This window comes from Ursus americanus, chromosome 31 (assembly GCF_024610735.1).
Source record: "Ursus americanus isolate L20-20 chromosome 31, mUrsAme1.1.p, whole genome shotgun sequence".
NCBI classification, from domain to species: Eukaryota; Metazoa; Chordata; class Mammalia; order Carnivora; family Ursidae; genus Ursus; species Ursus americanus.
In genome coordinates this window covers 9,296,540-9,320,155 of record NC_142157.1, presented here as the reverse complement: position 1 = coordinate 9,320,155, position 23,616 = coordinate 9,296,540, and the positions used below count along the sequence as shown (strand labels likewise).

At 45.7% G+C, this 23,616-nt stretch overlaps 1 protein-coding gene across 2 annotated transcripts in view; it reads left to right on the top strand.

The window, feature by feature from the left end:
* Nucleotides 1-798: 798 nt before the first annotated feature.
* SVIL (supervillin) overlaps nt 799-23,616 on the top strand; it is a 233,436-nt gene continuing 210,618 nt past the window's right edge. Inside the window, exon 1 of one of the 2 annotated variants that reach the window (XM_045812830.2) lies at nt 799-1,113. The gene's annotated coding sequence lies outside the window, so the exon portion shown is untranslated. Of the gene's footprint in view, nt 1,114-2,006; nt 2,143-23,616 lie in introns of those variants that run through there. The other variant, XM_045812832.2, reaches the window with a different exon arrangement.

The window sequence follows — 23,616 nt, the reverse complement described above, 5'->3', positions numbered from 1 at the left end:
TACTCACCTTTTGCTTCCTGATGGGGGCTGGTATACACAGCTCAGTGCATACCCAAGAGGAAAAATAAGTCTAGCATTCGGAGGAAAAGAAGCCAGGGTTGGAACGAAATGAAACGCGAGCACTAGCTACTGAAACAGATAAATCTCACGAGCGGATTTAACAAGTGTACATGTATCTACCGCTTTGCAGATTATCGAGTCCTTCACAAACCTTAACTGATCTGATGCTCACCACTGTCTCAGCATCACCTGGGAGCTTGTTGGAAACGCAAATTCTCAGCCCCTGTTAGATTAAAAGAATCAGAAAGGGGAGGAGGAGGGGTGGGGTGGGGGAGGGAAAAACAAGCTGTGTTTTAACAAATCTCAGGGGACTGTGATTGGCTGAAGTGTGAGAACCACTGAGATAGGGCAGGTCCGCTGTCCAGATGCGCCCTTGGGTGGGTGGGGGGGGCGTGACAAGACTTCACAGTTGTGACTGGGCGGGCAAGGGCGGTCTCCTTGACGACTGGCCTAGAGCGCTAAGGACTGCAACGTTCGCACGCGTTGGTGGGTTTTACCCCGCGAACGGTTCAAACTCAGAGCGGCCGCTCCGGGTCTCTAAGGGTAAGTGGCGCCCCTCCGGCCCTCGGGCTGCGCGGCTGGAGCCCAGCGAGAGTCCCGGGAGCCCCGGGAGCCCCGGAGCCGCCAGGCGCGTGCGCGTGCGCGCGTCCCCGGGCCGGGCCGGGGCGGGTGCGCGCCGAGGGGGTGGGTCCCGTCGCCCAGCCGGCCTGGCGCGCCCTCCGAGCCACTCAGAGCGCCCGGCGGCCGACACCCGGGGGCCCTACAAGTAATAGCCGGCGCCCGCCCGCCGCGCCGGGACTCGCGCACCCGCACTCGGGAACAGAGGCTCCCAGTCGGCGCTGACCTGCCTCGCAACTTGCTCTGCTTCGGCTGCGGCGGCCACTCTGCCGGGCCCCTCGCGGAGAGCACCAGCTAGTGTGGGGACGGTGCCGCCGTCGCCGGGGTCCCGCGCCAGTGTGCGTCTCCCCTTCCGGCGCCGCTGCGGGGCGACCGCCGCCTTCGTCGCTGCGGGGAACTTTGTGCGTGGGCGACCGCGGCCGGCGAGCCGAACGGGTGAGTGGGGTCGGGAAGTTGGGGTGTGAGTGTGCAGGGGCCCGGTGGTAGGACTCGGGCCCTCGCGTGTAGGTATCCTCTGCCCTTCCTCCTAGTCCCCCTGCGGAGTATCACTCGGGACCGGCCGGGGGCGGGGGAGGAGGGTAGGCTAACCTGCTGCTGATGTGTTTACTCCGGCGAAAGCGCGAGTCATTCGGACAGCCACTCCTCCCAGCCGGGTGAGTGACACGGCCGCCCCGGCCTCCAGCCCCAAGCCAGACCCAGGGCTCCACCGGCACCCAAGAGCCCCGGTAGCCCGGGGCTGCGGATACGCCTGGAGCTCACCCAAAGCCAATTCCTAGTCCTAGGACCGAGGAGGGTGGGGGGAGTGTGACGGGCCCCCGCCCTCCCCTCCGCCTCTTAAATTCGAGCAGGAGGCTACTTTAGATACAAGACACAAACTTTGTTTTCACTCAGTAAAACTGCCTTTCCAGTGTTTTAAAACCAGACGTGCAGGCGCGATTCAGGGTGGTTTCTTCGGGACATCCCCGGGGGCGGGGCTGGCCCGGCTGGCCCGCAAGTGGGGGACTCCGGGCGCGTCCAGTGGCCCCGGGGGCGCGAGGACAGCTCTGGTCCTCTTCCCTTGGGGTCTGGCGTCAGCACTGGCACGGCGGCCAGGATGGCCCGGCGCGCTGGCCACTGCTCGGGAAGGATGACCATCGGTGGTAGGTTGGGGGTCCTGCGTTCCTGTGGGCTCCAGGTTCGGACCCTCTGTGCTGCTCTTCGCTCAGTCCCGAGGGTGCTCCCGCTGGTGGCCCGGCAGAGGGCGCCAGCTCCCGATCGCTGCGCGGGCCGGCGGAGGGGAGGGGACTTGTTCGAGCCTCCAGGTAAGGAGCGTAGTGAATCATCCCGAGAGGGGGGACCCGATCCTCGCTCTGTGAAAGGAGGCAGGGAGTGGCCGTGGCGCTGTTGAGAAGCGGGGGCTGCCAAGCTGCTGTCCGCGGGGAATCGGCGATTCTGCCACCCAGAGGTCTGGGGAAAGCTCAGAAGGTGAGGAACGTCCCTCCGCGCGGTGGCCCCAGGGCAGGGAACGGCAGCGTTGACTAAGGCCGGCAGACACTAGGACACGCCGCCGCGCGCCCTTCTCGGGGCCCGGAGGTGGGGCCGGTTTTACTCTGGCTCTGGGCGGTCCTGCCCCGGGCGGCGACCGGGACGTGGGAGTGGGCGGCCGAATGCCGGGCGGCCGCGATGGGGTGCTCCCGGCGGCCCGCGGGGTCCCGGAGCAGCAACAAAGGCGCGGCGCGGCCACTGCTCCCACCCACTTCCGTCGCCGGCGCGCCCCGGCGCGCGCCCGCCCCGAGGTGCGGGCCGGGTCAGGATTTCCCTTTGCGGAGTTTCGGGAAGTTAGCTCCGCGGCCCGTTACGCTGGGAGGTGGGGCGGGGAAGGGGGTGACCCGGAGAGGTGCACACGAGTGTTGGGAATTGCGACACTGCCTGTTTCCTCTCCCGACTGCACGGGCGAGTGGCGAGAGCTGCTGTGGCTCCGCGCCCCTCCTCCGATCCCAGGGTCGCGCCTCCGCAGGGCCCGCGCGGGTTTGAAGTCCCCGCGCGGCGCGCGCGGCCAGCCCGCGGGTCCACGCCCCTGCCTGCAGATTCGGGTGGCGTGCCGGCTCCCGGAAGGGAGTGGTTTAGGCCCCGGGGACCGCCGGCAGCCGCCGGCACCCTGAGCCGAGCTCCAGAAGGCAGTAATTGCATTAGTGTGAGTTAGCGGCCGCGAGGCTGCCTTCCAGGCCGCAATCTGGGTCAGGTGCGGGGTTCAGCGCTTCTGGCGAAGGCATTACAGCTCTGGTGAAGTCCGACAGTTTATTGCATCAGGAAGTTCCTCGTGCGATAGGGGAGAAGTCGGCAGGAGAAATTAAGAGAGCTCCTTCCCGTAGGTTGTGGGAACTTAGGCAAACCCAGCCTGTGCACTAGTCCTGTCACTGAAGGGGCCTGGGCAACATCTCCACCGCGCACCAGACTTTCAGGGCTCTGGACGCCAGACGAGGAGGTGTGCTGAAGAAAAACCCAGGGCACTCTGCTCCCATGTGAAACCATATCCCCCACTAATCAATGGCTAGAATTCACATGCTTTCTTATCTGCCTCCACTCCCTTCTGTAGTAAGGAAAGGGCAGGAACTGGTTTTTATAAAGTGCCCGGTGGATGACAGACTCTTCACACACACTTTGGAAGGATCTTCACCATTCTCCTCCTCAGAGGCAGTTATTTTTATTCTACAGAGGAGTAAACTGAAGCTTAAGGAGTGTGGCTTGCTCTAAAGAGTACTGTTTGCTCCTCCCAGTGTCTTTGGCAGAGGCCGATATTATTGATTGCTGATTTAAGAGCCACGGCATGCGCTCTAAGCCCAGGTTGGGGTTTGTGATGTTAGGCATCAGGGTTTGCCGGACTTTCTACATCTTGCGGGCTTTTGTTAGGGCCAGCACCCAAACTAAACCAACTCTTCAAGTTTAAGGTGTATGACAACAACTAAGGCGTCTTCCAAACCCTTAGAATTTTCTGACAACTCCAAAGTGAGTCAGAAATAGCTGTCTCTTGCATTTTGTGGTGTCTCATGAGGCAGGTGGGCCTGAGGTAGGAGCTCCACATGGCGTGAATGTCTGTTTGCCTTCCCTGGTGCAAGGAGCTGCAGTTCCTACCCTGCTTAAGTGATGTGACTTGGCCACCGTGCTGGATACGTGTGTAACATTATGTCTGCCTTGGAAATATGGCCAACCTTAATTAACTGCCTAATGAGCTAAAACTCAAATGCCTTTTCAGCATCGAACAACAGGATTTTATCTGTGCACATTTATGCATCATTGAGCTCAAGTTTGTAATAGGGGCTGTGGGTATATTGCCTTGAATGTACTTAAAATGCATTGCCTTTAAGAAAGTTGTTGTTTTAAACTCTGGAATGACAGTCGGTGACTCAGAACGTCCCGGGGCAATGCCAGTTGTGGAGACAGCGAGGCATGATGATTAAGGGCAAGCATCTGAAGTCACAGTGACGGGCTTGAAATGCCCCCTCCACCATTTATAGCTCTGTAATATTGGTCAAGTTGCTCAGCCTCTCTGAACTCTGTTTTCCTCTTCTAAGACAAGGATAATAATAGCACCTCCTGGTTTGAAGCTCTGAGGGTTAAATTGGATAATCCCTATAAAGCACTTCGTAGCACAGAATCTAGCACATAGTAGCCATTCAACAAATGTTAAGTAATAACCATGATGCTTAAGAACAGATTCTTTTTCCTTTCTTGTCTCCTCCCAAGAGGTAAAATAGTTCATTGATATTTGCCTTGAACTTGCTATTCTTCTTAGTTAATACTGCCATGCAGGGCAGCGAGTGATTCCTCTTTTGGAATCAGCAGTGGGGGGGCGGGGTTGGTAGTGCTGGAAAATTCTGTCTAGTTGCCCAAGGAATTTACAAGGGGCTCCGGAACCGTAGGGCTTTCTTCCTAATTTTACCACTGTATAATTTTGTGGTCAGTTCTCTAGTCATTTATCTTTCCTTTTAATTTGAAGCCAGTATCCTAATGGCCAGGATGACAGGACTTAAAAGAAAAAAACAAACTCAAAACCAGACACACTGGAGCAAAGGAAGCACGTATGCTCTTTGCTGATTCGCTAGCCATTTGTAACGCTGAAGAAAAATATCCGCTCTGTGAAACTGGTGCTGGCCCAGTCTTGGCCAGAGGGAACATTTCTCTGGAAAAGAGGATATTGTTCTGGAGTCTCTTTAAAGGTGAGCCACCCGATTGGTGGAGAAGGCAGGAGAGTTTGAGATAGACCATTTCAAAAGTAGTTGCTTAAATATGATAAACGACGTATGATCTGAAGACGGCTGAACTCTAACTTGGAAGCTGATACAAGGAAGGAGGACCATGTTCAGGCTGAGCAACTAGTAAACAAGCAGTAGACGAATTCCTATGGTATAAAGCCCAAAGCTTGAACCTTAGCAAACACAAGTGGAGAAATCCTTTTTTACGCCAGGCTGTTTTGGGAAGACCTCGTTAACATCGCTGCTTTGTAGCTGTGGCTTTTTCTTGTGCATTTATCTTTTAAAACAATCAGTCATGGGCAAAAGCACCAGAAGCCCTATAATGTCATCAAACACCACCCTCCTGGGAAAGTTGTCACCAAGAAGTGCATGGGTCTGGAGTACAGGGAGGGGTTGCCATTTAAAGCATCAGAGACGTTTTCCGTTTCGGTATAAAATGCAGCTTTCACCCACACTGGAACACGAGCTGCACGCCTAACTCCGTGACAGCATGCAAAGGGTTAGGAGCAAGGTTTCAGCTTTTGTGCATCTTACTCCATTTGTAGCCACTTGTTGGGCCCCTGCTGCAAAGAAAGAAGCAGCTGCAGGGCATGCGCCAGACCTGCCCTGGGCTGTCGCTTCCATTGTATGGAAGATGAACAGGCAGTGCGTAATTTTGGATCACATAGCAGCTTGTTCAAAAGCATCTTGCGCTCCCCAGCTGTTTCACAACTTCTTCGCATGTGGGAGAGAACTTGCCAGCTGCTGGGGCAACTGTACTTACATTTGCTGCTTTTGTGCAGTAACCAAGGAAGGTAAAAAGCCAGACGCCTTTGTTACACTGTAGCCGTTGTCAGTAGTCTTATTTGTTTCCATTAGGTCAATGTTATTCTAGGTACAGTCTTTCAGGGGAGAACGTGTAAAAGGAAATGTTGGAATTAACATTTTTTCTGAATAAGTTTTTTCAGCGATAACCAGTATGTATAGTTTTTTCTTCATACTTAAAACCCACACAGCTTTTGTGTGTCATTGACTAACAGAGGGATGGGTTGAATATTAAAAATGTTTTTTGAATTCGACGTATGAATCAGGTTTAATTACATACATATTCCTTTTGCGTGAAGTACATAAAAAAGACAATGAGTATTCAGACAGTGCTTTTTCGTTTTGTTTTGTTTTCAGAAGATTGGGCTATTTTGCATTTGCCAGAGCTGGTTGGTGTTTTGCCCCCATCCCTTATCTTCTCCATGACAAAACTTGAGTTTCTCAGAAGTGGTTACTTATCCAAGATGATCTGGCTCTTTGGTTTAATTCAGCAAGTCTTCTGTTGAGTGTTTACAGTGTGGCAGGCCTGGAGAACCTATGAAGACGAGGCAGGGCTTGAGCCCCGCCCTGGCTGCATTCACAGCTCGGAAACAAGGGACGGAACCGGTGCCTTATGCGGGCCATGGTAGAAGGCAGCACCTTTTTGTGTAATCGTGTCAGTGTTGCAATCATGGCAGCTCAGATAAAGCCAGAGTACCAAGTAGATGCACCGTTTAAAATTGCGAAGGGGAGTCGGTGTGCAGGAAGGTGGACTAGGCATTCTGTGGTTTATCACACGGGGAGGGCATGTCCTAGAGAGACAAGGCCTTGTGTCTGTGGAGAGCGCCTCCCTGTGCCCTGACTCCTGCCCGGGACTCCGGAACCTTCTGCCCTCCTAATCACTGTGCATGGAAGGGAATAAATGCTCTCTGGGAGCAGCAGCATAAATCACAGCCCTTTATGAGGATCGGTCAGCTGCAATCCCTTTGTTCTATAAAAGGTTATAAAAAAAACCGTATTCACTTGGACATGGATAAAACCCAGACTGAAGCTCTTCTAACTCCTAGGGGCCCTTGCACTGGAAACCACTGCTGCTTCAGATCCCCAGCGACTCATACTTGCTGAGTTGGACCCATGGTTCTAAGCCCTTCATCCCCTCTGTGCTCCATTTACACGTCCGCGTATCTCTCTTACTTGGTCCCTTTTCACAGCAATACTCGACCTGGGCAGTGTTTCAGCTTTCAATTGCTTTTACTGCCATTTGCACTGGGATTTCCAAGAGCTCTGTTTCGCTCTCAGGGCTGGTGGCCGGGGGGCTCTGTATTGCAGAAAAGGAAACTGAGGCTCAGTCGTCAAGGGCCTTGTTAAGAACGGAAAGTCTCCTGACTCGCAACTCCGCACTCTGCCTGGCTGAGCCTCAGAAGGATCCACTTGTACCAAGCTAGAGGCTGAGCCACCCCCCACGGCCACGGTCCTCACCGGGCTTGTCACTGCGTTCTTTCCCTGGGGCGACTCTCTTCCTCATTACATTTTGCTGCATGTTATAATCGTTCCTCTGTTGTGGTGTTAAGTCTTGGCTCTCAGGCGCAGCTGCCAGCTTTCTGACACGTGCATCGCTCTTACCCACGTACCCACGTGCACACGTCCGCAGACACACAGAGAGGCCCTCCGTGGCCGTTGGACCCATTATCTGTCTTCAACCAGCCCCGCTCCTTTCAGAAGATGACTGTGGCCAAGTCGTTCTCCCTGTTGCATGGGGTGGAGTGCTACCGCCTTCCCGCTGGATTCCAGATACAAATGAATGGGCCAGAGTTAACCTGTCCAGTCTTTTCCACGGGGAGACTGTTGGAAGGTAAGCCAGCAGCCCTAGGTCACGGGGACCGTGTTGCCCCGACGGCGCTGGGACCCTAGAGGTTGGCAACGACTCTCTCCCCAGAGCAGGAAGGAGCTGCCGAGCCATGGAGGGCGTCTCCTCTGGTCGGGATTTCTCTAGCATTTCTTGTGCTCTTGTGCGGACACAGGCCTACTGCCCACGCACAGGCCGATAGCCGTTCCTCCGGCCCCCAGACTTCGGCCACTTTCTCCTCGTTCTGGGACCCTGTGTTTCCTCTTTGACATGCTACCCCTCCTGCTCCCGCTCCGTCGCGGCTGTCCAGCCACCACCCAGCAGCCCAGCCACCACCCAGCAGCCCTCGGTTTCAAGTGTCTTAGGGACACTTCGCCTTGGATGCCCTCATCTCCATCTGTCACGGGTGTTTAATTGCTTCCCCCGCCATCCAGCCTGCTCTCTGACACTGGGTAGGCTGTCCTTTCCGATGACTTCTGTCAGCTTTTCGTCCTGCTGATAGGCTGGCCCCTGCTCTGCACGCTGCCTCTTTGTGTCTGCACTGCCCCGGGCTTCCGGTGCGTGTCTTTGTCTCTCGCAGGGCTGCCTGGCACCTTCTTGCTCTCTTGTCCTGGCCTTCCCCCACCCCCCACCTCAGTTTTCTATCTTGATATAATCGACACACAACACTACGTTTGTTTCAGGTACACGGCATAACGATTCAGGATTTGGGTAGATTCAGTGATGACCACAGTAAGTCTAGTTCACAGCCATCACCGCACGTAGCTATGGAATTGCTTTTCCTGGGGATGAGAACTTTTAGGATTTACCCTGGAAGCAACGTTCAAAGGCACAGTTCTTCCTCCCCAGTGCTTCTGAAGAGATAGATTCCTTCTTCCTCATTTGCTCTTTACCGTTTGCAGGCTCTTCCTTCTGCCTCTGTCACGGGCCAGTCCCTTTGGCTGTCACCTGCGTTGGGTATAATACTCACATTGAATATACGCTATCCCGGTTTTTATTTAGAGGAAACTTTGCCTTTTAAAAAACACGGTTCTTTGGAATTGAAACTTGGAAACACCAGTTTTGAAACTGGTCAGGCCAGGGCATTCCAAAGGCCAGAACTTTGGGGGAAATGGCTTGAAATTTACTTTGGCTTTTCTTTCACATGCCGGGACCTTGAAAGTAACTGAAACATGGGCTTGTTTTTGGATAACCTTTCCCTCGCAAATGGAAATTGTTCCTACACAGAACAGAATTAATGTTTACTTTTTGTTTTTTTTCCCAAATTATATTTCTGAAAGATCTAGGAAGGTATTTTGTGCTTTGTGGCCAGTGTGGCTTGTAAGTCATGGGCATATTAAGACTGTGCTGGGCCTTCTCCTCAGGGGTGTTTCCAAGCAGTGAGTCTATGGCCATGAAAAGATACTGGAGATGAAGTCTGAGGAGATCCTGGGTCTAGGAATCTTTAGTTTTCTGTCTAAAGCTATGAACGGGGAGGGGCCTTCTCAGAGTGAGGAATGAGGCAGGTTGGCTGTTGGGAGGCGGTGGGAAAGGATGTGCTTGCCCTGCCCTGACCCAGAGCTCCCGGGATGACATCGGGGCTGTGCAGCTTCTCCTTGGCAATGTTTGCCACGAGCCCCGGAGTCCTCCCACCCGGTACTTGCTCACTGCAGGGAAATTGCTCTTTCTCTGAAAATTTGTGTGTGCGCGCTAAAGACTTCATTTACATTTCTTCTTGCTGTCCTTTTTTAAAATTCTGAAAACAAGTGAAAGGATGCTTACCTGGGCCAAAACGGAGTTTGGTGCTAGAACTCCCCAGTTGAAAAGGAGCACAGTTATGGGAATCTAATCGGTGGGAGTTAGATTTGGGACTCTGTTTGCAGCACTGGGATAGGAGTTTGTGTTAGTGCGGACTGAAGCCCACCCTGCCCGTTGGATGCTTCTTTAGTTGGAATCCAGATGTGCTCGGCAGGTTCAGTTGACCTGGACAAGTTAGCCGGCTCTACCAACACCTGGGGAAAGGTTTCTAAAACTGAATTATACAGAAATAAGTAATGAATGTAACCCAGCAGTCTGTTCACTCATTCACTCGTTCATTCAGCAAACATTTGTTCGCCTCATAGTGGTGTGTATGTGTGTGTGCACGTGCGTGTGTGCGTGCAAGCGTACGCGTGTGTGTGGACATGCTCGGTACTGAGACTATAGAGTGAATCCTGCCCTCACGGGCCCATGACCTGGACATGCATTGTGAGCACAAAAACGTGGGGAAGTGTCAGAGGTGTAGTGATGGATGCACGTTCCAGGCGTAACGGAGACACAGAAGACGCGGTGGTGGGGGTGGGGCTGCTGCGGACAGGAGGGTCACGATTGCGCACACCACGTGCCAGGCCCCGCGCTGAGGGCTTGACATGCCGTACCTCTCGTCATCAGCATCCTCTTATAAGTTGAAACCCTGGGGGTTAAGTACCTCAAATGAGGTACGACAGTAAGTAGTAGTATCTGGGTTTGAACTCAGATCCAAAGTCATAAACCTTATGCAATAAATGAGAGGACGTATCAGTATCTTCCAGGGTTTACTTTTCCCTCTCCATCCATCTCCATCCCTGTTGTAAAAGAAGGAAGAAGGAAGCCTAGAGAGCCGCTTTGTTAAAGGGCGTGCAGTGGGGGTCTAGACCACTCCACAGACAGACAAAGGATATCCTATGGGGATCCAGTTTAGACAGTTACTCTGAGTCTGTAATTATGCAGTTGCTCAGAGTATCCTTTATATTCAGTGTTTTGCCAACTGTATTTCTAAAGAGGCTTTCTTTTCCCTCTGCCAAGCTTTGCAGAAGCTGGTTGCCAGGCTTATTGTCACCCAGGAGGGACTGTACCCCACAGCTCTCCACTTCTTCTCAGTGCTGGGCATCGCAGCCAACAGCCTCTGGTTTCTGCCTCGCTGTTCTCAGCTGTGCGTGGGTGAGCAAAGTGGTTCTCTTTCAGGCCTGTTGGAGGAAAGTAACTTCTTCATGAAGCAGAAGCGTATCGGTGCACAGTACAGGCTCTCCGGAGTCTCATCACATCCCGCGGGATGTAGGCTCCCTGGCTTCATCTCCCCTTCTCTGCCTTTTAAGGATGACAAGTCTGTGTTTCTGATAAAACCCAGGTGTGATTGTAAGAATACTGGCTGGGCAGGTGGAGGAAACCTACCACTCTTGAAGAAAAGGAGAAGCTCAAAGGGGAAGTTGGATCCTGCCTTCCTTCCTTCTAGAGAGAGTCTGAGGACAATGGGCGGCTTCTTTAGAGTGAATCACTCTGGGGCTCAAGAAGAAATGTTGACAAGCACACTCTGCTTTAGGGCTCTGTCTATATGTCCTGTTTCAGATGTAGCTCTTGATAGCAGTGCAAATAAAAGACAGAACTCTGTCCTTGAACTGTGTGCCGGAATGAGGAAGTTCCATGCTTGCCTATTTGGAAGTAAACATGTTATTTGAAAAAAAAAAAAAAAACTGCAAATTTTCATCCATCGGATTTTAAGTCCAAACGCTTTAAGGACAAGGCTAAGAACCTACGTTCCTGGAAAAATTGATAGACCATGAGCTTAAGTACGGAGGCGACTTACTTCAAGCACTGTTAGACTATTTCCATCCTGTTCCTAAAAATGAATCTGTTATAAGACTTTTAAATAAGATTTATTTTTTTTTCATTCTGACCCCAGAATTATCCAATTATCTGTTGAAAAACAATCATCATCATCATATACTTCTGACATTGAGTTCCCAGGAAAAAGAAAAATATATGCTTGACAAGAAAATTATATGTTAGAAAAATGTTCTGGCTGATTATTTATGTAAGCCCAACATATGTGTTTAAAAAAAACCCAAAAACTTCCTCATCATTTTATTTAAAAAACTAAAAATTTTCATCGCGTGGCATCCTTTGTTGTACTTGGTTCTCAGAGTGTTGGAAGAAAACACAAGCTCCTTATAGCAGGCAGTGAAAGTGCTGGTTTTTTTTTTTCCATGAACAAATTAGTTCTATCTCTAGTGTTTAGGCTTCTCAAAGCACACACACACACACACACACACACACACACACACACACACACATCAGAGGAAACTGCAAACTTACTATGGAAAATCCACTTTCATTCTGAGCACAGGTACTGGTTCTAGATTCATATAGCAGCATCTTATCTCATTGTAGAACTAGTAACATTGATAAACCCTCTCCTTTTTCCTATCTGTATAACTGTGGTCTCCAGTACACATCTTCTCGATGACTTCCCATTTCAGCCAGAAGTTGGCTTTCAAAAGTTCTGTGCCATGTTTACATAATCATCACCCACACCTCTTCCTCCTCTAAGCTTTTTATCCTCTTTGATTGCCAAGTTCACAGGGATTCCTGATAGTTACTTAAGAATGGCTTTTCTGTTTCATCTTGTATTTTCCAAATGGTTTTCCCATTGTTACCAATTCTTGGGACAACTGGGGAAAGTTAATGAGCTGTGGGAGAGTTGCCTCCATTGTGGTTGGGCTTACCAAGTCAGTTACCATCACCAAGTGTGGTAAACCTGCGGATGCCTGCCTGTGGATTTAATGTTTTAGTTTCCGTATAGACAGGAAAGTGGAGGCAGTTTAAAAGATGAAAAGATTACGTAGTGTGACAGAATTTTTCCCTTTCAAGATTTTTTTTCCCTAGGATTTCTATGATTATGATTATTAGTCCCTGAAGGATCATTCATAGTCTGGTAGGACATACAGCTCTTGCTAAGAGTAAAGCCTTCTTTTTTTTTTTTTTTTTAAAGATTTTATTTATTTATGTGACAGAGAGACAGCCAGTGAGAGAGGGAACACAGCAGGGGGAGTGGGAGAGGAAGAAGCAGGCTCCTAGTGGAGGAGCCTGATGTGGGACTCGATCCCGGTACGCCAGGATAACGCCCTGAGCCGAAGGCAGACGCTTTAACGACTGCACTACCCAGGCGCCCCAAGAGTAAAGCCTTCTTAACAGTGAATACTTGGAAGTTTTAAAGTACTATGAAAATGACTCATCGTGATTAATCGTCCTTGAAATGTAAGTGATGCTTGTTCAATTTTATAAATATTTCTGAGCACTGTTGTGGGCAGGACGCTGTGCTAGGCACTGTCACATAACTAAGGTCATGTCATCACAACCACCACGTGAGGTAGGTAGTGTTACTTGCATTTTCCGGAAGAGTTTTGAGGCTCATGGAGGTACCACGACTGGGCAGAATCATTTACCTAGGGGGTGGCAGGACTGAGATTTCGATATGGATCTTCCAACGCTAAGGTCACCTTTACTTCCCAGTGCGCGGAGCCGACAACTACATGGTAGTTGATCACACTGAAGGCCACCCGTAGAACAGAGGATTCCAGAAGTGCAGCTTGACGCGAATGTAGTAACATTTCAAGATTTAAGAATTAATTTAAGAATTAACTATCAGTTTAGGGCTGGTGGACTAAGTGCCCATAGGTCATGTTGGGCTTGGAGGATCGATTGAAGCATTTGCCTGCTTTTTGCTGAAGACATTGATTGTTGCAGATTTGTGGCCAACTCATCGTGAAAACACTGATTGTGGTTGTTGCTTTCATGTGTGCACCTTCCAAAGGCCACGGCCACTGTTCGTTTCTTTCTAGCTTTATTAAGTATAACGTTGCCACTCTTTTCTTCACTTCCTAGTAGGGTTTTTTGGCGGGGGGGAGTTTGGGCGGGTGTTAAGCCAGAATTTCTTAGCTCCTAGGGCTTCATGATACAGTCTTGGATAAGTTATTCGAACCTGTTCTTGTTGCTACATTCCTTTATTACTTGCAGAGAAAACTTTTAAGTAATGATTTGGGCAATTTTTGAGTTTTAAAAACTCATGGCTGCTCACACCATATTGAGTGCATACCTCTAAAGAGGAGAAAAAACTAATAGCTCGATGTTTAATGGTTATCCCCCCTCCAATTACCTCTTAAGCTGCTATATTAATAGAAGGAACTGATGACTGTGATCATTGGAAATCATACTTTGCACTTCTGTATGCTTTATGGTTTTACACGCATCCCCTTTTAATTCTTCTTACACTCTATAAGTTGAACAGAGCTTGTCTTCTTGTCTTTCTTTTATAGATGAGAAAATTAAGGCTCACAAAGAAAAATGTTCTACTCAAGATGATAAAAGAAGCAGCAGGATCTGGCTTGAAAGCCAGGCCCTCTGACTCCTGTCCTTGTTTTTACCACTCTTGATTTCAGTCAATAACAAGGGATAGAGATTTTCCGGTGGGATTTAAAAAATTAGGTTAGACATATTTACTTCTTATGTATTTGCCATAATTGGAAGCTTTGTTGTAAAGGTGTCCAGCTCAACCTTTCTCTGTTAATCCAGTCTGAGATACAAGGCAACAGCCACTGGAAGAACGTAGATTTCCACCATAAATAAAGCTCTTCGCTGAGGGTTAGAAGGAAAAGTATTGGCTAGTTGAATGGTGTCTCAGAATTTTCAGTGATCAGAATAGAGATACGGACATGCTTTGCTGTTGAAGGCATTCCTTTCCCTAGCCTTTCTGGAATTACTCGAGCAGGTGTGCTGGAAAGCTTAGGTCTGCGTCCGGAGCGTTCATACCATTTAGGCAGTGTGGTGGAGAAGGTAGGAAAAGCATGTGTTATCGAGCAGGTGTTCGGTGTTAGGCCACGTGCCAAGCATCGTCTACGTCATACCTCACAGTAGCTCTTAGTGTCGTCCTATAGATGAAGTACCTTAAATATCAAGGAGTTTATGATATTATTTCCAGCTCTATGAGATGAAAACGTTTGGAGCTTTTCACCTCTACCGTCTCAAAATTCTGTGGTTTATTTTTCAAGATGAGCTGTCCTGGAAATACCTTCTGTAACTCCTGCCTAGCCTAGAAGTCAGCCGAAAGAGCACCAGTTACGATGGTACCAGTAAGAAGACAAAAGAAAAATTTCCCAGAAGTTGACCTGAATATGGACTGTCTGTTGGGAGTAGTGTAGAACGATGCTTCTCAGACTTTAGGGTGCATTCCGATCACTCTAGAATCTTGTTCAGATCTTCTATGTATTAACTGATTTTTCTATTTCTCCTATTAAATATTGACAGAGCAGTATTGAAGTATGTGAATGTGCTTGTGAATTTGTCTTTCTCCTTGTGTCCCTCCAGGTTTTGCTCCATATATTTGGAGGCATAGCCGTTAAGGCGAATAGAATGTAGGATCGTTATATGCTCTTGATGAACTAGTCACTTAATCATTGTGAAATGACCTTTTTTTATACCAGGTGATATTCTTTGCTCTAAAATCTCCTGTCTGAGGGGGTCCTGGGTGATTCAGTCGGTTAAGCGTCTGCCTTCAGCTCAGGTCATGATCCCGGGGTCCTGGGATGGAGCCCCGCATCGGGCTCCCTGCTCAGTGGGGAGCCTGCTTCTCCTTCTGCCTCTGCCATTCCCCCTGCTTGTGCTCTCTCTCTGTCAAACAAGTAAAAATAAAACCTTTAAAATCTCCTGTCTGATATTAATAAGGCCCTTTCACTCCTTGTAGGCAGTGTGTAATTGGCTCTTGCTTTTATGTTTCCAATATGACAATATCTGTTTTCTGTTTATTCCGTTCTTTATTCTCTTTGCCTGTTTGCTGCCTTCTTTTGGATTATTTGAGTATTTTACATGTTTCCATTTCCTCTCCCTTGTTGGGTTACCATACTATATGTCTGTTCTGTTATTCTAATGGCTGCTTTAGGGTTTACAGTCTACATCTTTAACCTACCGCAGTCTACCTTTAATGGTGTTAAACCCCTTCACATGTAAGAACCTTACAGTAGTATCCTTCCATCTCGGCTGTCTATTACCATTGTCATGCATTTTGCTTCTACATGTTGTAATGAACTCTGCATTAATTATTATTATTTTTGTTTTAGAAGTCATTCCTGTTTTAAAGATATTTAAATAATGAAAAACTTAAATGTTACGTAATTACCTTTGTTATCCATATTTCTATGGTATGCCTTTTTTGTTTTTATTTGCTCAAAATGGCTTCCTTTAACATTTCTTTTTATGCAGAACTGCTGCTGGTGGGCTCTTTTTTGCTTTTCTATGTCTGATAAAGTCTTTATTTGCCTTTATTTTTTTTTTTTTAAAGATTTTATTTATTTATTCGACAGAGATAGAGATAGCCAGCGAGAGAGGCAACACAAGCAGGGGGAGTGGGAGAGGAAGAAGCAGGCTCATAGCGGAGGAGCCTGATGTGGGGCTCGATCCCATAACGCCGGGATCACGCCCTGAGCCGAAGGCAGATGCTTAACCGCTGTGCCACCCAGGCGCCCCTATTTGCCTTTATTTTTGAAAGATATTTTTGCTGGGTATAGAATTCTAGATTGGCAGGGTTCCTTTTTTCAGTTCTTTAAACATGTTGCCTCACTGTCTTGACGTTTGCACTGTTTTTGACCTAAAATCTGCTGTCATCCTTATCTTCCTTCCTCTTTGATGTGTTCTTTTTCTCCAGTTGCCTTTAAGATTTCTTTTTCATTGCCTGTTCTCAGCAATTTGATTATGCTGTGCCTTGGTGTATTTTTCTTCATGTTTCTTGTGCTTGGGGTTAGTCAAGCTCCTTGTTTTTTTGAGTTCATATTTTTATTAGGTTTGGAATATTTTTAGTAATTTTTCTTCAAATATTATTTTCTGCCCCCCCTCTCCGCCCCATGAAGACTCCAATTACGTATATATTAAGTTGCTTGAGCTGTCTCCACAGCTCATTCATGTTCTGGGTTTTATTTTTTTTTTATTCCTTTTTTATTTTTTTATTTTGAAAGTTTCTATTGGTATGTCTTCATGTTCACTACTTTTTTTGGGTGTGATGTCCATCTGTCATTAATTCCATCTAGTGATTGTTCATCTCACACATTGTAGATCTCATCTCTACAAATTGGATTTGTGTTTTTATATATTCATGTCTCTACTTAAAATTGTGAGTACCCATCGTTGTCTGCTAATTCTAATATCTGTCTTAATTCTGGGTCAGTTTCAGTTGATTGACATTTCTCCTCATTAGGGGTTGAATCTTCCTGCTTCTTTGCATGACTGGAAATTTTTGATTGAATGCTAGATATTGTGATGTTATGTTCTTGGGTGCTTGATATTTTTGTATTAATAAAAATATTCTTGAGTTTTGTTTTGGAACATAGCTAAATTAGAGACAGTTGATTCTTTTGTGTCTTACTTTATAAATCTTGTTAGGTGGGACTGGAACAATGCTCAGTCTAGGGCCAATTATTCCCCACTACAGAGGCAAGATCTTCCTGAGTACCGAATGCCTCTGAATTATGAGGTTTTCTAGTCTGTTTGGTGGAAATAGATTCTGTTCTTGGCCCTGTGTTAGCACCAGTCAGTGTTATTGCTCGTCCATTCTGGTATTTTCTTCCCCTAGCCACAGGTAGTTTGCTCCCACATGCACTGATCAGTACTCAGCTGAAGTACTCTCTGAAGTTCTCTCTGTGTGCAGCTCCCTTCTGTCCTCCAAACTCTTTATTTTCCAAGACTCTCAGCTCTGTATCCTAAACTCAGGAAGTCCCGGGGCCCTTCCTCTATTCTCCCCTCCTATGTCTATGCCAGGAAATCTCTTTAGACAATAAGATGAGACAATCATAGGCTCGCTTCATTTACTTTCTGATGTACTGTCTCCTGAAAACCATTGTTTCACATATTTTTTCTTCTTTCTTTCTTTTTTTGTCTCAGGCAAAAGCATAAATCTGTTTCCTATTACTTCATCATGGCCAAACCTGGAATTTTTAATAAAATTCCGATTCTATTCAGTAGGTTTCGGCCGGGGCCTGAGAGTCTGCGTTTCTAAGAAATTTTCCAATGATAGTGATGCTTCTGGGAAAAGACTTCTTGAGTAGTCAGAGTCTCTAACTATTCAACAGAAATATAATGTGAGCCACATACCTAATTTTAAATTTTCTAGTAGTCACATTGAAAAAATTAAAAGAAACCAGGGGAAGTTAATTTCAATAATGTATTTTTTTAACCCTTTCAACCCCAAATGCTATCATTTCAACATGTAATCAATATAAAAATATTTATGAGACTTTTTTATCACACTAAGTCTTAAAATTTGGTGGGAATGTTAGAGTTATAGCAGATCTAAATTCAGACACTGCATTTTCATCTGAAATACTTGGTCTGTATTTAGATTTCATAAAATTCATAGTTGAAAGAGTAGATTTGTGTAACAAAGTTCCAGACATACTTAAGTTTTCCAATAACTGGATCAAGTGCCAAAAACCATTTTCCTTTAATATTTGCCATTTTAATTGACCAAACTAGTCAATGTTTTTTTAGAAAAAATGATATCATTTTTTGAAACAAAAGCTTATCAGTTTCAAAGCTATGTCTGTTTAAGTTATGTAAGTTCATTAACTCTTATGCCAACTCAGAACTGTTAACATTCAATTCAAAGGGATAGTATAAAAATTAAAAATGAATTCTAAATTTTAATATCTCCATAAAGTATTCTTCAAGTTTTTCCTGTGGATTTTGAAGACAATTTATATAATGCTTTTGATTTCAATGAGATCTTCTGCATATTGACGCAAGTTACAAAAATGTATAAAACATTATTTTTGATTTATGAAAAGTATCAATTTTGATTCACATTTTCATACTTGTTTGGCAAGGTCATAAATAAGCTTTTCCTTTTATTGGAGCTTCCAATTTAGCTTGTTCATATGAGAAAACGAAAATCACACTGCCATGTTTTTTTTTTTTTTGTCTTTACTGAGTATTTGGCAAGATTCTTTTTGTTAATGAAAATCTCGAACTGGAGTTAACTATAAGGTAAATCTTAGTAAAACTTTTCCATGACCCAACCAAAGATCTCCTTGCAGAGAACACGTGATTATTGCATTAATTATTTTCCATTTCTTTCAGCAATTCTAGAAACCGATAGTAATTCATAGCATTTATGTGTATCTACTAAACAATTCTACCTGTGATATCCATGACAGTTTTCAGAGGCTGTGCTTAAGAAAACCTGCTAGAAATGAATATCGAACAGTAGAATGAAGCACTAACAGAAAAATACCAGTCTCCTATTTTAAAAGTTTAGTAAGTCTGGATTTTTGACCCAACATAGCTGGAGCACTATTATGATAGAAGCTTTATATTTTCATATCTAGTGAAAATTCTTCTTTGACAGATGGAAAAGATTCAAAGATGTCTATGTCACAAGTTCAGTTTTTTCAGCTGTGAATTGACAACATTTTTTTTTATACGTTGGAAGTCATTTGAGACAAAAATGCACCCAAAGTACTAATTTGGCAATGTCTCTTATATTGCATGACTCATCTAATGCTACAGAAAACTTCTTGTGATTTTTCGAATTTTGAATTTATTTTTCTTTGATATTATTAGAAAGATCTTGTATTCTATGGGTAATTATTCAGTGGTTTAATTTAAAATCTTTCACTTTCTTTGCAGTATCTTTTTTTATCTTTTCCTTGTAATTTTCTAACAATTTCCATAACTAAATACATTTTTTTTACCATCTCTCCATGTGCATGTGTGTGTGTGTGTATGTGTGTGTGTGTATTGTTGTTATTGTTCAAGAATCTGAGATGTTTTATAGCTGGCCAAAATTATAAGCTCAGATTTTGTTAAAAATCATTTAAAATTTTTTTTCGGTTTTTAATTCTGATTTCAGGAGACTAGTTTCACTGGTCCCTTTTTGACCATTGAAAGGAAATTTTGTATCACATTCACTGTGTCTTTGTTGAAATTGTCCTTTAATAATCTGTTTAATTATCTGTTAAATTGTCTCCTTTACCATCTTTGATTGTTTGATGCAATAAACAGCTTTTTTCATTTTTCTCTGCCACAGCAAATTGCAGTTGGTATTGATTATGACATTTTTTATTTCTTCCAGTCCCTTTTTTCCCTTATGTTCTAATTACAGTACTAGCTTTTGTATCTCCACTTGATTTTATATCAATAGTAAATTTGATTTAAATTGTTTTTGTTTTAAATTTGAAAATTTGATCATTTTATTTTATAAGCTAGAAAAATAAATTATCTATTTAATTAAAACACATATTTTGATTTACTTATCAACTAGGAGTTACATAATTATCGCTGTAATGTGCTGTCTGTATAAAATATTCACGTAGACACATTACAGTGTATATGAGTGTGTAAAAAAATCGTTTAGATTGAATCATGAATCATCTTTTTTTTTTTTAAGATTTTATTTTTTATTTATTTGAAGAGATAGAGACAGCCAGCAAGAGAGGGAACACAAGCAGGGGGAGTGGGAGAGGAAGAAGCAGGCTCATAGCAGAGGAGCCTGATGCGGGGCTCGATCCCATAATGCCAGGATCACGCCCTGAGCCAAAGGCAGACGCTTAACGACTGCGTCACCCAGGCGCCCCCATGAATCATCTTCTTAACACCAGGTAGATCAAGGATATGCTTATACACTGACACGGCAATAGACCAATACCATCATAGGCAATAGAGCATTTAAAGTGAAATGTAATCTTTTTAAAGTGATACATTCGTGCCTAATGCAGAAACGTTTTTATACTACTTCAGTTTTTTAAAGTGAAATTAATTAAAGTGTTCTGTTCCTCAGTTGCTCTTGCCACATTTTAAACAGATTGTACTGGGCAGGGCAGGCCAGGGGCTGGTTTGCATTTAAATCTAGGGACCTTATATCAACACCTAGATGGGGTGGGGTCTCCCCTTTCTTGCCCTGCAGCTGCTTCCTCCTTGTCTGGCCCCATAGCGCGCTGGGAATTTTAGGAGGGTAGCAAAGGAAGTCTTGGATAATTAGTGGTCTCCAAAGGATTTGATGACCGTGCCTCAAGGGTTGAGGGTTGATGACCTCCCACCATGTGACGCCATTAGCACAAGTCTCAGAGCGGGAACTGTGGCCCCAGGGACGGTCTGTGGGTTGTGCTACTGGGCCAGGGCCAGGGTGAGGTTTGTAGGTCAGCTGCAATTCCTCTTCCCCTTCCCATGGGCTACTAAGCGATGACCCCTGGAGCAGTCTGACCTGGACAGAGTTGGTTGGGAATTCTGTCAGCAGAGGTAGCATTCCCATGGTTCTGGAAGAAGCAGGTTGCGTTTTCCCACCATTAGTGAGAGCGTAGGGGAAGCTTCCCTTAGTTAAGTCAGCCAAGAATGATTTTACAACTCCCTCCCTGTTAGTGATCACGGGCTATGAAGGTAGGTTCTTACATGAAGAAAATGGAACAGTGATTCATGAATTAAAAGAAAATGCTATACGACATTCTAAGAGTCAGAAACCACCTCATGAACCAGGATGTTGTTTTCAGAGCAGGGATACCCAATTCTTTTGGACCCCTTCTTGCCAGCACCACCTGGCTAAATGCTGCATTTCTCCTCTTTTTTTCTGTGTGTGTGTGTGTGTGTGTGTGTGTGTTTTTCCAGTTTATATCCTGAACATCCCTGTTTGGGAGTAGGTTGCTCGCTTTCCTATTCAGTAGTATCTTCGCGGAAATTAGGTTTCCCCAGGCATTTTCTTTTACCCCCGACCCTCCTCAGCTTGCTTTATCTCCCACACACACGCTGTGTGCTTTGTACGGCGTGGCGCATTCAGACAGAGCTTAATACTTACATGCCATAACATATAAGTATGCTTAGTACCGCCGAATAATATGTGCTGGAATCACAAAAAAGCTGAGGGAAAAGTTTACTTTGTTCCTTTTTATTTTCTGTTGTTTCTATGCCCCTCCCCCCCATGATAGAGATGAGGAAACAGATTCCTAGTGAATGAGACCCATTATCCACTTGAGCTCACATCATGATATTTCTAAAGGAAATAATAAAATCTAGCCCCAAAGTCTGCAGCTTTTTGAGGTTTAAGTATTGTTGCATTGATGTAATTACGGTGTTTTGAAGTGTGTCCCCTGAAGTCACTCAGGATAGAGAGGTTACTAGCTTTGCGCTGATTTCTTCTGTAGGCACCTCAATGGCCAGCCTGGTGGCGAGGCAGCAAGCACCCTGTGCTGGCCCCGACTCTCATTCTGACACCGTCTGGTCAAGGAGCTCTGGGCAAGTCACATGCCACTTGCCCAGTTCCGTGTATTCATCTTTACAGGGTAGGAATTGGATTATGACACTGTCTCCTAAACGTTCCGCTGACCACCAGTGGCCTTTACTGCTCCTCCAGCGTATCCAGACAGGTTGGAGAAATGTCGTGCGCTCCAGATTACTTCCATGTCGGGTATTCAGAGCTCATCAGCACTTCCGGGGCTGTATCCTGGAGTCGAGAAGACTCTTCAGGCTTATTTAACCTAGCATTTTCTCAAGTCTTTGATCGTGGAATCTCTCTCCCTTGTTTTGGAGGCATAGTCCTAAATACATCGGAGTGTCTTGTAGTATGTAGGTTGGGAAACGCTGGACTAAATCAGGGTTCAGCAAACGACAGCCTGAAGGCTGAGGCCGGCTTGCCACCTGTTTGTGTAAATAAAGTTTTATTGGAACAGTCACACCCATCCATTTACAGATTGTTCACTTTACAGTGGCAGAGCTGTATAGCTGCCAGAGACCCGCGTGGCTCACAGCGCCTAACATATTTGCCATCGGCTGCCATCTGTCGACTCTGGCACTAGATGGTTATTTTCTAAACATCACAGCGATTGATGAACATGGCTGAGAAAAATCCGGTGGTAGAGAAGCACTGATAATGAAAAAGAGAGTCTTATTTTCCAGAGGCAACACATTTTTAATGGTTCCTGTTTTTATTTATTTATTTATTTATTTATTTATTTATTTATTTATTCGACAGAGATAGAGACAGACAGTGAGAGAGGGAACACAAGCAGGGGGAGTGGGAGAGGAAGAAGCAGGCTCATAGGGGAAGAGCCTGATGTGGGACTCGATCCCAGAACGCCGGGATCACGCCCTGAGCTGAAGGCAGACGCTTAACCGCTGTGCCACCCAGGCACCCCTTAATGGTTCCTGTTAATTCTATTAGTGGTTATTACTTCTGTAACTCTGCTAACAGATTTGCTCGGCTGTTTTGCTGTATCTGCTTTGAGTTTTATCTGTTGACTCTCTGCTATGATAGGTGAAGTGCACACACACACACACACACACACACGGAGGCATGTGTAACTTCTTAGTTTTATCACTGTATGAACTCTATTCTTTACTACTGCAATTGTAATATTCCGAAGTCACTCTGTTTTGTTCCACCTGCTTACCCCCCTTTATCTCAAATTTGGTGAGATTTGGGTACTAAGTACTGCTACCTTTTGTCTGCCTCATTTTTTCCACTTGTCCATCTTTCAACTTTCTCAGCTGTGTCTTTACTTTCAAGTGTTGAAGCTGATGACATTTGCCTTCTCTAACTGGCATAATTTGCTTTGCTTATTCCAGAGGTTCAGTGTCAAGGCTACAAGCCAATGACTGTGTTCAGATAGATACTGTCTGTGGGAGAGCCAAGAAGGGTGCTATAGTTGTACTCCTCTCCCCGTAATTCCGATATCACAACTGCAGCAGCGCTCAAAGGAGGACATTTCTAATGTGGATTTCAGATGGTTTCCTCTGTTCAGTTTCACCAGGCGCTCAGAATCGTGGCATGTTTGGATCATGTCTTATATTTTGTTGGTGGTGGTTGCTCTTGAGTTTTTATTGATCTGACTTTTTCCCCCTCCCTTCCGAGGGAAGACCATGTCGTCTTTACTGTATACCTAATAATCTCGAGGGTTTAACTCATTTGTCCATTGCTCAAAATAAGTGCATCCCTCTCGAAGACGTCCTTTCCGGAGCCCACTCATTGGGTGTTTCATTGCTTCCTCTATCTGCTCCTGCTCGTTTTCCTGGAATTCTAGGCTTTGGTCTATCATTCTTGTGTGCTGTGTTTCCCCTTTCTTGTTTTTTCCTCTCATTTTGGTGGAATATAATCTCACATGCCTTCCTCAGATTGAAGTAAATTTTCTGAGTCTTGTACGGTTGAAAGTGTTCTTCACTGTGATTGGTATGGATTTATAGGTTTTAAATTTTTTTTTCTCTAAATATCAAAAATTTTGCCCTGTAGTTGCTGATGTGAAAAGTCACGTGCTGGTCTGATTTTTTTTTTTTAAACAT